General features: G+C 39.0%; 2 pseudogenes; both read left to right on the top strand.

The window, feature by feature from the left end:
• The window catches only part of LOC119525724, a 33,870-nt pseudogene extending 23,776 nt beyond the window's left edge, over positions 1 to 10,094 (top strand).
• A 569-nt stretch (positions 10,095 to 10,663) lies between these two features.
• LOC119525741 lies at positions 10,664 to 11,781 on the top strand (annotated as a pseudogene).
• Positions 11,782 to 15,520: the final 3,739 nt, after the last annotated feature.

Raw genomic sequence — 15,520 nt, 5'->3', positions numbered from 1 at the left:
GTCTGGTGTCCCACATGCTCATAACCTTCCTCTTTCATGGATACTCATTGTCATTTTTCTTCAGTGTACATACATTGCTGTGCTACTATCTCCCAAAATTGTTTTCCAAACCTCTCACTTCTGTCTTTCATTTCTGTCTGCAGTGTTACATTTAATGTTTCCTGTAGAGCAGATATCTTGTTCACAAACTCTGTCATTGTCTGTCAGAGAATATTGTAAGCTCACACTCATATGTGAAGGACAGTTTTGCTGGATATAGGATTCTTGCTTGGTGGTTTTTCTCTTTCAGTATCTTAAATATATCACCTCACTTCCTTCTTGACTCCATGGTTACTACTGAGAAATCTGCACATATTCTTATCAAGCTTTCTGTGCTTGTGATGGATCAGTTTTCTCTTGTTGCTTTCAGTAGTCTCTTTATCTTTTATGTTTAATAATCTGTTATTAAGTGTCTTGGTGTAGGCCTATTCAGATCTCTTCTGTTTTCTGTATGCTGCACTTCTTGGATCTGTAATTTTATGTCTTTCATAAATGATGGGAAACTTTCATTGATTATTTCCTCCATTATTGCTTCTGCTCCTTTTCCCTTCTCTTCTCCTTCTGGGATACCAATGACATGTACATTCCTGCATGTCATTTTGTGCTTAAGTTCCCAGAGACATTGCTCATATTTTTCAATTCTTTTCTCTTTCTGTTCTTTTGTGTGTAGGCTTTCAGGTGCATTGTTCTCCAGTTCTTGAGTGTTTTCTGCCTCTTGAGATCTGCTGTTATATGTCTCCATTTTGTCTTTCATCTTTTGTGTCGTGCCTTTCATTTCCATAGATTTTACCAGTGGTTTTTTCAAACTTTTGATTTCTTCTTTATGTATGCCCAGTGTTTTCATTATATGCTCCATCTCTTTTGCCATATCTTCCCTAAAATTCTTGAATTGATTTAGTATTAGTTATTTAAATTCCTGTGTCTCAGTTGAAATATAAGTTTTGACTTTGACTGAGGCATAACTTCATTTTTCTTAGTGTAGGTTGTAGCTTTCTGTTGTCCTGGTATCTGATTTCCCTGGTTACCTCAATCAGGTTTTCCCAGAACAGAACAGGCTCAGACCTCAGCAGGAGACAATAGTATCATGTCTCCCTGTGAGTTTGTCTTAGAAGATTGGTATGCCCTATGAGGCCTCAAGTCACTGTGCCTCTCTGCCCTGCAGGTGACACCTGTCATCCTGTAGCTTCAGTGTGGTGTAAGGAGGTGTGGCCCTTTGCTGATTTACTCCAGGCTCTGGAGTCTGGTTCCAAATGCAGGGCAGGTAGTAGAGCCTGGCACCAACTTCTTCTTAGGGAAAATACATCCCCTAGGGCAATGTCATTTACATTTAGATGGACTCCCTGCCTGCGTTGTCTCCACCCTTGTCTTGTCAGAGTGCTGGGAAATGAAAATGGCTGAGGCTTTCTCCTCTGAGCTGAAAAAGTGACAGAAACCCACATTAAGGGCTGCTATATGGCCATTCTCTGGCCCTCCAAGGTCAGTCATCATCACAAGCCTGTGTCTGCTTGTTGGGTATTCCTATCTTTTATAAAGGAGTCAATGTTTGTTAATTAAAACCCCAGTTGGGGCTCAGCTGAGGTATATTCATGTGCTTGGAGAGTGCTTTTCTCTAGCACCATGAAGCTTTGCAGTACAGGCTGTGGGGAGGACAGGCCTCGCAGGTTGGATCCACAGTTTTTACTTACAGATTTTATGCTGTGATCTCAGGCATTCCTTCCAATTCAGGGTGATGTACGATGAGTGGACAGTCACATTTGTCCCCCCTGCAGTTATTCCAGATTATTTATAGTTGTTCCTGGTTGTTTATTATTTGTTCCAGGGGTACAAACTAGCTTTCACTCCACTCTATTCTGCAATCTTCTTCCTGTTAGCATACTTTTATAATTGTACTAGAGTTCATGGTGTTCATAGTTTGTGTAGTATAGCTCTATAGGTTTAAGAGTTTTTGTTATGTTACCATTACATAACCATCTAAAACCTCCCTTGTTAGTAATAGTCAAATATTTATTTCATTGCTGTTAACTGCATGCAAAATGTTGTGCTACCATCACCACCATCCATTACCAAAATATGTCTATCATTCAAAATTGGAACCCTGTAAATTTTAAGCCTCAACTGCCAATTCCTTCCACACTCCCTTCCCCTAGTAACCTATATTCTATGTTCTGATACTGAGTTTGCTTATTCTAATATGTTTCAGAACAGTGAGATCATACAATATGTGTTCTTTTATGGCTGGCTTATTTGACTCAACATGTTTTCAAGGTTCATCCATGCTGTCATGTATATCAGGACTTTATTCTTTTTTATGGCTAAATAATATAACACTGTGTGTGTATACCAGATTTTGTTTATCCATTCATTGGTTGATGATCACTTGGATTGCTTCCATCTTTTGGCATTTGTGAATTACAACATTATGAACACCTGTGTGCAAATATCCGACTCCCTGCTTTCAATTTTTGGTTATATACCCAGTACTGGGATTCCTGGGTTATGTGGTAGTTCTATACTTAGCTTTCTATGGAACTGCCAAATTGTCTTCCACACCAGCTGCACCATTTTACATTGCCACCAGCAATGAATGAGTGTTCTAGTTTCTCTGCATGCTCTCCAGTACTTATATACCATTGTTCTTAGTAGTCACCATGCTAATTGTTTCCCATTGAGATTTTGATATGCATTTCCCTGATGGCTAATGGTGTTGAGTATCTTTTTATGTGCTTTTTAGACAATTTTAGATCTTTTGCAAGAGATGTCTGTTCAAGTTTCTTTTACCATTTTTAAATTTGATTGCTTTTAAGTTGAGGGATTCCTTTAAATATTCTTAACATTAAACCTTCATTGGATATGTGATTTCCAAATATTTTCTCCCATTGTATAGGCTCTCCTTTTACCTTCATTAATTACTTTGAGAAACCAGTTTTAGTTTTGATCATGTCCCATTTATCTGCTTTCTCTTGGGCTTTGAGTGTAAAGTGCAAGAAACCACTGCCACTGCCTAACAAGAGATTCTGAACTTGTTTCCTTATTTTTTATTTTTCTCCAGGGGATTAAAAATTCTATCTCTTATGTTAAGGCTTTTGATGAATTTTGAGTTGATTTTTGTATATGGTGTGATGTTGTGAACTTTATTGGTCCCCCCCTTTTTTTTTTCCAAATGGAAATACAATTCTCCCAGCAACTTTTTTTGAAGAAACTAGTTTTTTAGAAATTGAGTAGTCTTGGAAACTTTGCAAAATATAAGTTGACCAGAAATAATGAGGGTTGCTTTTTAAGTTGTCAAATTTTATTCAATTGGTCTTTGTCCTTGTGCCAGTATCATGCTATTTTGATTACTGTGGCTTTGTAATGAGCTAACATGGGGAAGTGGAAGTTCTCCAACTTCATTCTTCATTTACAAGATAGAGGTATCTACAGAGCAAATTTCAAAGTATATTAGGGGTTACAGTTCCACAATTTCAGATATTTCATTCTGGCTGTGCTAACACACTAGAAAGTAAAAAGAATTCTCTGTATAATCATTCAGTAGTCATTTAGTAAGCCCATATCCCCCTGCCTCAACATCAGCAGATTTGAATAATAGCTGCTTTGGCTGTGAATATAGCAGAAGGGAGAAAAAGAAAAATAGACTACTACTGAGAACACAGAGATATGTGTTCTGTGCAGATTTACACTGTGGATATGAAGAGGCTGGGTGAGCTAGTATGGTGGAAAGAATGCAGGCAGCAGGACTGATTCCCTCCTGATGCTGTTCATGACCATTTTCTTCCCTCCATTACAGTGTGGATGGGAACTGTGACTTACTTGTAGCCACTGGAATTTGGCAAAAGTGAAGTAAATTGGCAGATGAAATTAAGGTCCCAGATCAGTAATTTTGCTTTACTCAAAAGTGAGATTGCCCTGGGTTAACTAGAGTTAATCAGGTAAAAGCCCTTCAAGGGAGGAATTGGTACCTTCCAGAAGGTAGAAACAGTTGCAAAACCTCTTTTCAGGAGCGTAACTTCATTCTAAACTGAAAATAATTTTTTAGGGGTCAGGAATCAGCATACTCTGAATAATAAGGTGACATACAAAGAAAGATATGCATTTTAAAAAGTTTTGAAATCCTTGTTTGAAAATTGATTCTCAAAATTTTGAAGTTTTTCAATGTTTTAACCAGGAAGCATCCACTTACTTAGACTTTATTTGTGAAATATTGAATTATAATGATGAAAATAATACTAAGATGAGAAAAAAATGCAGTCATGCATTTAAAAATATGTATTTGAGGTACATTATGCTCTTTTAAAAGCATTCTGAAATGCTTATATCATTTTGGTACATTGATAAATTCAATATATTTGAGAACACACAAAAATAGCATCCTTTCTATCAAAGAAAAGATAAAAATATTATCATTCTGCAAATCAAGCATCATCTGTAAAACAGATTTTGAAATGACATGAGAATAGCCTGCTCACCTCTTCTATTTTGGTTCAGGATCCTGATGGATGATGGTAATAATGCCCTGCTTTACTCTCATATCTTTGCAGGGAATGGAGCCCTATGCCTTTGCTTGGTCCCTGGAATACTGATTACCACTTTACTATTCTGTCCAACTCAAGAAGGCCTAGACCCTGAAAAACTCTTGAAAGCTTTGACCCTGATCTCCCTACCCTCCACTTGGAAATAACCCTTTGAACCTTTCTTTATTCTAGAGGTTGTTTTCACTCTTTTATTTCAGGCTATCTTGTTTGTAGAATTTGTTCTCTATCTGTTCTTTGCCATTCAGTTCTTTTTATTCTAGAGCTCTAACATAGCTTTTAACTGATAAGAAATTTTTAGCTCTTCTTATTCTTGTTATTGCTGTACCTGTATGCCTCTCTCACAGGCCAGTTTTCAGTCTTCCTCTGCCTCCCATCTTCCTCTGTAATCAAGCACCTACCTGCCAGCTTCTTGTAGGTAGGCACTGGGTTCAACAGCAACTTCTCTCTGTGTGGGTAAAAATGTCTGCTTGCTCCAAATTGTGTTTGTTTTCTGCTGGCCAGCAGGCCATGGTTTGTTTTAGAGCACTGCCTTAACTGTTGGGTCATCCATATTTCTCAACTTAAGCAAGGTCAGTTTCCATGCACAGTGTTTAGACCAGCTCTACTAGGCCTGGGACAATGTTTGGAGGGGTTCTGAGAAGTCCTAAAGTTCTCTTGCACTTTCTGGGCTCTCCAGCAGATGGCACTCTTTGGTGACTTAATTGTCCTTGCAAGGTGTTCTTTTCTTTATCTGAGGTCTGTGTCTGACCAGAACATGCCTGAATTACCTCTTGGAGCCTGAATGAGCACAACTGGTGAGGGTTGAATTATCTCTTGGAGCCCAGCTGAGTCTGGCTGGTTGGGACTGGCTTATCACTTGGAGCCTGCCTGAGTCTGGTTTGGCGGGACTAAATTGTATCCTGGTGCCCCATATGATGGTGAAGGGCTGAAGATGTGGGTTTCTGGCATCCTGAATTTACTGGGTAAAATCTGCCTCAATGTGGGGCTGTGTACCCCACTGTCTCTTTGGCAGAGGACTCCCCCAGCTGCCACAGTTTTCTGCCATCTCCAGACAAGTATCAGGCTGCTGGATACTATGGCCCTCAAGGGTGGTAGAAAGCTTTCAGATCCAGGGCTGAAGAGTCTCTGCCCATGTTTTCTCAGACTCTTCATACTTCACTTATGTGGGCCTTGAAATGTCCTCTGCTATTCCCCTGTTCTACAAAAACCGAGGCTCTGTCTCACTGCTGTGAGTGATTTTATAGTCTGTGTCCCTGGTGGGAAGTGAGAAGAAACTTAACTGCTGGTTATTTGTTCCTTCTGTAATGCATGAGACTGAGGGGGAGGGGAGAGTATCTACTGACCTCAAATGGAGTTCTGCTACTTGATATCTCTCTTCTTCAATTTGGCATCTGTAGGGTCCTTCTCATGTCCATACACTACTCCTAAGTTCTGAGCAATTCAAGGTTATCCTACTTTTTTGCCAAATATGTGGGAAGAAGTTTTCAATTGCTATTTATGTTGCCATGTTAATGATGTCACCCCCTTTAATTACTTCTTCTGATTGCAGATTCAGTACTGATTTCTCTGTTGACTTTAAACATCCAGTTTCATTTATTAGCTCTAGGATATTTGTTGTGGATTTTTCAAGAATTTCTGCACGTAGAATCATGTAATCAGCAAATAGGGAATGTTTTACCTCTTTCTTTGCAATTCAGATGACTTATATTTCTTTTTCTCACCTAATTGCTCTGGGTGGATCTTCCAATACAATGTTGAATGACCATGGTGACAGTGGGAATCTTTCTTTTTCCAGATCTTCATTGGAAAGTTTTCAGTTTTTGGCAATTAAGAATGATGTAAGTTGTGGGTTTTTCATATATGCCCTTTAACACATTGAGAAAGTTTCCTTCTAATAATAGTGTTTCAAGTGTTTTTTTCCAAGAAGGTGCTGAATTTGTACAAATGAATTTTCTGCATCAATTTTGATTGTGGGTTTTTCCCTTTATTCTGTTAATCTGATGTTTTATATTAATTGATTTTCTTAGGTTGGTCCACCCTTGCATGCCTGGAATGAATGCCATTTGATTATGTTGTATATTTCTCTTAATGTGCTGTTGGATTCAGTTTGCTAGTATTTTGTTGGGGATTTTAACTTGTCTATCATGAGGGGTGTGGGTCTCCAATTTTCTTTTCTTTTGTTATATTTATCTGGCTTGTATTGGCAATCATGAATAATGCCACTATAAACTTTGGAGTGTAATGTCTATTCATGTCTCTCCTTTCCATATTTCTGAGTGTATACCTAGTAACAGGATTACCAGATCATATGGCAATTCTATACTTAGCTTCCTGAAGAACAACCATACTGCCTTCAGAGCCGGTACACCATTCTAAATTCCCACCAACAGTGAAAATGTGTACCTATTTCCCCAGATCCTGTCCAGCACTTTTTTTGTTTTTCTTAAATTCAGTGTTATTGAAATATATTAACATACCATACAATCATCCATGGTACACAATCAACTGTTCACAGTACAATCATACAGTTATGCATTCATCACCACAATGTATTTCTGAACATTTTCCTTACATCAGAAAGAATCAGAATATGAATAAAAAATAAAAGTAAGAAAAAACAGCCAAACCATCCCCCATCCCACCCTATTTGTCATTTAGTTTTTGTCCCCATTTTTCTACTCATCCATCCACACACTATATAAAGGGACTGTGATCCACAAGGTTTTCACAATCACCTTGTCACCCCTTGTAATCTACATTATTATACAATCTTCAGGAGTCTGGACTACTGGGTTGGAGTTTGGTAGTTTCATGTATTTATTTCTAGCTATTTCAATACATTAAAACCTAAGAGGTGTTATCTACATGGTGCATAAGAATGTCCACCAGTGCAACCTCTCAAATCAATTTGAAATCTCTCAGCCACTGAAACTATTTCATCTCATTTTGCATCCCCCTTTTGGTCAAGAGTATATTCTCAACCCCATGATGCTGGGTCCAGATTCATCCCCAGGAGTCATATCCTGTGTTGCCAGGGAAATTTACAACCCTGGGAGTCAGGTCCCACATAAGGGGGAGGACAATAAGTTCACCTGCTGAGGTGGCTCAGCTGGAGAGAGAGAGAGAATCACATCTGTGCAACAAAGAGGTACTCAGCGGGAGACTGTTAGGTACAATTATGTGCAATTTTAGCCTGTTCTTTGCAGTAATGAACTTCATAAGGGCAAGTACCATGATCGAGGGCTCAGCAAATCAAACTGCCAGTCCCAATGTTTGTGACAACATCAACAATAGTCCAGATGAGGAAGTCCAACACTTCTACACTTTCCCCCAGCTCCTTAGGGTGGGGGGGCTGTAAATATATTTTTTATTCTTTGCCCAAATTACTTTGGGATGTGTCACTATTTCACTCTAAACTATACTAACCTACCGTATCTCACTTCCTATTCAAAGTTCCATGTAATTGTGGTGTTTGAACAAACTGTAGAGTTATACTGTTTAGAAAATATAGATCCTGCCTCCAAATATACATCTCTACTCTTGGTCTCACATGGAAGTTGAAGTTTTAAACCACAGTCAGTTTCAACCTTTACCCTTTGGCCCAGTTTGCCCTACTCTTAACCAGATCTGCTTCATTCATATCACTAATTGAAGTCTGGGTTCTTTTTCAGTTTTTTTTTTTTTTAGCAGTGGCTGTATGCACTAATACTGACATTCATACCTGCTGAGCTGTAGCTCTGAGTTTCATGTGTCTCAGAGATATGCATTGTTCCAGAGACCAATCAGGTTATACACTAAGGGATCAGCATCTCAAAGTTTAGAGATAGGCATTACAATTCAGGAATAGAGTTGACTGCTGTAAGAGCTTACAATATAGGGAAAATTACAATAATCATGTCCACAGTAGGCTATGTTCTAAGATTCAATTCTGAGTTTACACAGTGTAGTTAGTCCACATTGGTGAGGAATTATAGTGTTTTTATTTCTGGGGTACTTCACTCAAAAACTGTGTACAGGATCCATTCACCTCATTGTGTGTCAACAGCTTCACTCCTTCTCATAGTTGCTCAATATTCCATCGTATGCACATACCACAGTTCACCATTCTATTCCTCAGTCTATGTACCCTTAGGTCACCTCCACCCATTACAAATCATGATTACTGTCTCCATGAACAACAGTTTGCAAATGTCCGTTCATGTTTCTGCTCTCAGATCTTCAAATGACATACCCCATAATGAGGTTTCAGGACCTTATGGTCCCCACATATTTTTGTGGATGCACCACACTGACCTTCAGAAAGGCTACACCATTCTACCTGCTTATCAACAGTAGATAGGTACATCCCTCTTACCATGTTTTCTCCAACACTTTTACTCTTATATATACATTTTTTCTACATGTATTTTTATTAAAACAACCATTCTCATAGGTGTGAAATGGTATCTCATTCTGGTTTTGGTTTTCATTTCCTTAATGGGTAGTGAAGTTTAGCAACTTTTCATATGTTTCTTAGCCATTTCTTTTTTGTGTTTGGAAAACTGTCTGCCCATGTCTTTTGCCCATTTTTAATTGCATTCTCTTTTTCTTTTTTTGTTTGTATTTGATTTGTAGGATGTCTATTTATTCTGGGTATTAAAACCTTATTAAGTTTGAATGAGACAGAGATGGAACTGGAGCTGGGCACAGGCAGTGGATGCAGTCCTACTGAGAGCTGAAGGTTGCAGTGAATGTATACTTGACATCAGTGACCAGTGATAACTTAAGTTGACATGCAATGCTGGCTTGGATCAACAAGTCTCTGCAGTTTAATTTGACAAAAATTGAACAGTTGTGCTCAGGAGCTGCCTATTGTCAGTTTATGGACATGCTGTTCCCTGGCTCCATTGCTTTAAAGAAAGTTAAATTCCAAGCTAAGTTAGAAAATGAATACATCCAGAACTTCAAAATACTGCAAGCAGGTTTTAAGAGAATGAGTACTGACAAAATAATTCCTGTGGACAAATTAGTGAAAGGAAAGTTTCAGGACAATTTTGAATTGTTCAGTGGTTCAAGAAGTTTTTTGATGTAAACTATGACAGAAAAGACTGTGATCCTCTAGCTGCTAGAAAAGGTCAAAAAAATGGAAGTGCCTCCCTCTCTTGTTGCTCCAGCTCTCAATAAACCAAAGAACCCTCTCAGCTCTAACAGTGCAGCTCCACAGAGGCCCATTTCAACACGGAGAACTACTGCAATGCCTAAGGCTGGCCCAGGTGTGGTGAGAAAGAATCCTGGTGTGGGCAATGGGGATGATGAAGCAGCTGAATTGATGAAGCAGGTCAATGTATTGAAACTTACTGTTGAAGACTTGGAGAAGGAGAGAGATTTCTACATTGGAAAACTAAGGAACATTGAATTGATTTGTCAGGAGAACAAGGGGGAAAATGATCCTATATTGCAGAGGATTGTGGACATTCTTTAAGCCACAGAAGAAGACTTGTGATACCTGATGAAGGTGGTCCCCAGGAGGAACAAGAAAAGTATTAACAGCCTGGACCAGCAGAACAACATCCAAATTCTTCACTCCAAATCATGCGCTTAACTGTAAAATACTCCGTTTTATTATTCTTAGAGGACTCACTGGTTTCTTTTCATAAGCAAAAAGTACCTCTTCTTACAAAGTGCACTTTGCAGAAGTTTCACTCCTTTTCCATTAAATATGAGTTCGGAGTTTTCATCTTGTAGCAGAGCAGCATTAACATCTAGTTGGTCCACCTAGGAAACAAAGAAGCTGTCTCTGGGGCTCACCATGTTGTTGCTGGAAATGTTGATTGCTGGAGAAGGTGTCTATGTAATTCATTGAGGTGGAGACCTCAGTAAAGAAATGGAAACTCTGAATTGAATTTTAAGCTAATGTGAAATCTTGGCAAAGAATGTTTTAATAAATAAATGCCTTAAGTGTATTTAAAAGATGCTTCCATATTTCAAAATGTTAAATGTCACATGACAGAAAAAACACCTTGTTAGACCACTGATGTTGTGTCCACTCCATGAACACAGGTCTCTTACTGCTCCACCACCACCACTGGTTTAGATCTGTAACCACATTGCTCACCATGGATAAATATATCACTGCTCTCATTGCTGACAATGGCTCCAGCATGAGCAAGGCTGGCTTTGCAGGTCATGATTCACCCTGGGCCATCTTTCCATCCATATTAGGGCATCTCTGGCCCCAGTATGTAAGGATGGGCATGGGCCAGGAGGACTTCTATGTGGGTGATGAGGCCCAGAGGAAAAGATGTATACTGACCCTCAAGTGCCCCATTAAGCAAGGCATCATCACCAACTGGGATGACATGGAAATGATCTGGCACCATACCTACTACAAGCTGCATCTTGACCCAGAGTTGTACCCACTACTGCTGACAAAGGCCCCCTGGACCTGAAGGCCAACTGTGAGAAGGTGACCCAGTTCATGTTTGAGACCTTCAACACCCTTGCTGTGTGTGTGGCCAACCAGGCCATGCTGTCCCTGTATGCTTCTGGCCACACCACAGGCATTATCATAAACTCTGGTTATGGAGTCAACCACACTGTGCCAATCTATGAGGACTATGCCCTGCCCCATGCCATCCTGTGTCTGAGCTTGGCCAGCTGTCATCTGACAGATTACCTGATGAGGATCCTCATGGAGCATGGCTACAGTTTCACCACCATGGCCAAGAAGGATATTGTGTGTGATATAAAAGAAGAAACTCTGCTGTTGCCTGGACTTCAAGCAGGATATGCCCACCACTGCCTTGCCCACCTCCATGGAAAAGAGATATGAGCTTTCTGATGGGAAGTTCATCTCCATTGGCAGTGAGCAGTTCTGCTGTCCTGAAGCCCTCTTCCAGCCTTCCTTCCTGGGAATGGAATCCTGTGGCATCCATGAAACTACCTTCAACTCCATAATGAAGTGTGATGTGGCCATCCACAAGGATCTCTATGCCAATGTGTTGCTGTTGGGTGGGACCACTAGGTTTCTGGGCATTACTGACAGAATGCAGAAGGAGATCACTGTGCTTGGACCCAGCACAATGAAGACAAAGGTCATTGCCCCTTTGAGCACAAGTACTCTGTGTGTATTTGTGGATCCATACTGGCCTCACTGTCCACATTCCAGCAGATGTTGATCAGTAAGGGGGAATATGAGTTTGGCCCTTCCATTGTGGAAAGGAATTACTTCTAATATTATTACTTGTTGTACACCCTTTGTTCAAGCATAACTTGCACATTAAATGAGGTGAGATGGGCATGGCTTCATTTGGTTTTTAATTGTTTTTTTGCTATTTTTTGGTTTGTATTTTTTTGCTTGACCCAGGATTTAAAAATTGGAATGATGGAGGTGACATCAGTGAGTTGGAGCAAGCATCCCCAAATTTCTACAATTGTGGCCAAGGACTTTGTACATTGTCCTTTTTTTGTAATTAAATTTAATTTTATTGAGCTATGGTCACATACCATACAATCATCTATGGAGTACAATCCACTATTCAGATTACCATCATATAGTTATACAGCCATCATCCCTATCTATATTTGTACATTTTCCTTACACCAGAAATAATCATAATCAGAATAAGAAATGAGAGTAAAAAAGAACATTGAAATCACCCCCCATCCAACTCTAATTTTCATTTAGTTTTGGTCCCCATTTTTCTACTCATCCATCCATACACTGGATGAAGGCAGTGCAAACCAAAAGGTTTAAGAATCACATGGTCACCCCTTGTAAGCCACATTGTTATACAATTGTCTTCAAGAGTCAAGGCTACTGGGTTGGAGCTTGACAGTTTCAAGTATTTACTTCTAGCTATTCCAATATGTGAAAATCTAAAATATGTTATGTGTATGGTGAATAAGAATGTCCACCAGAGTGCCCTCTCAAATCCATTTGAAATCTCTCAGCCACTGATGTTTATTTTATTTTATTTCACATCCCTCTTTTTGTCAAGAAGGTGTTGTCAATCCTATGATGCTGAGTCCAGATTCATCCCCAGGAGTCAGATCCTGTATTGCCAGGGAGATTTACACCCCTGGGAGTAAGGTCCCATGTAGTGGAGAGAACACCTGCCAAGGTGGCTTAGTTAGAGGGAGAAGGCCACATCTGAGCAACAAAGGTACTCAAGGGGAGAATCTTGGGCACAATTACAAGTAGGTTTAGCCTCCCCTTTGAAGTAACAAGTTTTGTTAGAGCAAGCCCCAAGACAGAGGGCTCAGCATACCAAGCCATCGGTCTTCAATGTGTGTGAGAACATCAGCAGCAATCCAGGTGAGAAAGTCCAACACAACCACATTTTCCTCCAGATCCACAGGGGAGCCCTACGTATATGTTTATATTGTCTGCCCAAATTACTTTTGGTAAGGTTAGGTTTGACTCTAACCTATGCAAACCTATTATGATATCTCACTTCTTATTCAAACTTCAGTGTAATTGTGGTGTTTGAACAAGCTGACTATATATGTTATATTGTTTATAAAATACAGTTCTTACACCAAATAAACATCTCTTCCCTTGGACTCCAAAGGAATTTGAAGTTTTAACACTCAGTCAGTTTCAACCTTTACCCTTTGGCCAGATCTGCCTTATTTTTAACCAGATCTGCTGCATATATCTTTAATTGAAATTTGGACTCTTTATCAGCTTTTATTCTTAAACAGTTGCTATATGCATTAATACTGACATTCATATCTGAGAAGCTCCAGCACTGAGTTTCAGGTGTCACACATACACCCAATGTTCCGGAGACCAATCAGGTTATAAACAAAGGGATTAGCATCACAGAGTTTGGAGCTAGCCATTAAAATTCAGGAATAGATTTGACTGCTGTAAGAGCTTGCAATCTGGGGACCATTACAATAACAGTTTCCCTGTTATGCTGTGCTCTAAGATTCAATTCTGAGTTTACACATTGTAGTTAATCCATATTGGTGAGGCATTATAGTGTTTGCCTTTGTTTCTGGTGTATATCACTCAAAATACTGTCTACTGGATCCATTCAATGTGTTGCATGACTCACAGCTTCACTTCTGGTAGTTGCTGCATATTCCATTTTATGTATACACCACCGTTCACCATTCTGATCCTTAGTCGATGTACCATTAGGCCAAATCCAGCCATTGCAAATCATGGATGCTGCCTCCATAAACAGGTATGAAATTCTCCATTCATGTCTCTGCTCTCAGGCCTTCCAAGTGCATACCATATAATGAGGTTGCTGGATCCTATGGCCTCCACATACATAGGTTCTTGTGGAACCACCACAATGACCTCCAGAAATGACACACCATTCTGCCTCTTCATCACCAATAAATAGGTACATCCTTCTCTCCATGTTTTCACCAGCTCTTTTATACCTATTTATAGTTTTTATACAATTTTATAGAGATACATTCACATACCATACAATTACCCAGAGTGTACAATAAGTTGTTCATGGTATCATCATATAGTTATACATTTATCACCACAGTCAGCACTTGCACATATTGATTACTAGGTAAATGTTTTTTGGGCAAATAACAAAGATAATAAAAAGAAAAATAAAATATACAATGCAATATAAGAGTAAGGACAGAAAATATCAGCACTAACAGTAATCCCATATTCCTCCCTTATATCCCCCTCTCATACATATTTAACTTTTGGTATGTTGCCTTTGTTACATTTAGTGGAAGCATATTTTAATGTTACTGTTGACCATAGACTCCAGTTTGCTTTGATTATTTTTTTTCCAAAATACCATCCCTTTTTCAACACTCTGCATGGTTTACCTTCATTTTTTCTTCCACATGTGAAAACACTTTTATATTTGTACATTTAGCAACAGTCATTGTCCACTCCAGTTTTTACCAAGTTATACAGTCTGTCTTTCTCATCTATCTTTACCTCTGGTGTCATACATTCCCCTATCGCACCTCTTTCAGCTTTACTCGCAGACATCTTTCTTCAGGGTACTTAGAATATTGTGCAACCTTCACACTGTATTATGCTACTGAATTCTGAATCTATACAATCTTCCTGAACATTCTGTAGTCCTTCAGCATCAAATGCCTAATCTCTACCCTCTTTCTAACTCCTGGTAGCATGTGTTATCAGCTTTTAACTCTCAAAGTTTACTCATTAATGTTAGTTCATATTAGGGAGACTATAAAGTATTTGTCCTTTTTGTTTCTGGCTAACTTCACTCAACATAAAGTCCTCAAGGTTCATCCTTGTTTTTATACATTCCATGTCTTTGTTCTGTCTTCCATCTCCATAATATTCCATCATGTTTATATACCACAGCTTGTTTATTCACTCATCCTTTGATGGACAATTATGCTGCTTCCATCTCTTGGCAATTGTGAATGATGCTGCAATTACACTGGTTTACAAATGTCTATTTTTGTCTTAACTTTCAGTACATTGAGTATATACCTAGCAATGGAATATCTGGGTCATATGGCATGTCTACACTAAGCTTCCTGAGGAACCTCCATACTATCTTCCAGAGCAGTTACACCATTCTATATCCCCACCAACAATGAATAAGTGTGCCTCTTTCTTCATATCCTCTCCAGCACTTGTAATTTACTATTTTTTTTGGATAATGGCCTTTCTGGTAAGTGTGAGATGATAACTCACTGTGGTTTTGATTTGCATTTCCCTAATAGCCAGTGAAGTTGAACACTTTTTCATATGTTTTTTAGCCATTTGTATTTCCCCTTCATAAAATTGTGTCCACGCCATTTTCCCATGTTTTAATTGGGTTGTTCATTTTTCTGTTGAGATGTAGGATCATCTAATATATTCAGGATATTAAACCCACATGTGGTATGTGGTTTCCAAATATCATCTCCCATTGTGTAAGTTGCCTTTTTACTTTTCTAACAAAGTGCATTGATTTACAAAAGTGTGTGAGTTTGAGGAGATTCCATTTGTCTGT

This window comes from Choloepus didactylus, assembly GCF_015220235.1.
Source record: "Choloepus didactylus isolate mChoDid1 chromosome 26 unlocalized genomic scaffold, mChoDid1.pri SUPER_26_unloc1, whole genome shotgun sequence".
Taxonomy (NCBI): Eukaryota; Metazoa; Chordata; class Mammalia; order Pilosa; family Megalonychidae; genus Choloepus; species Choloepus didactylus.
This window is presented reverse-complemented; position numbering and strand designations above follow the sequence as displayed.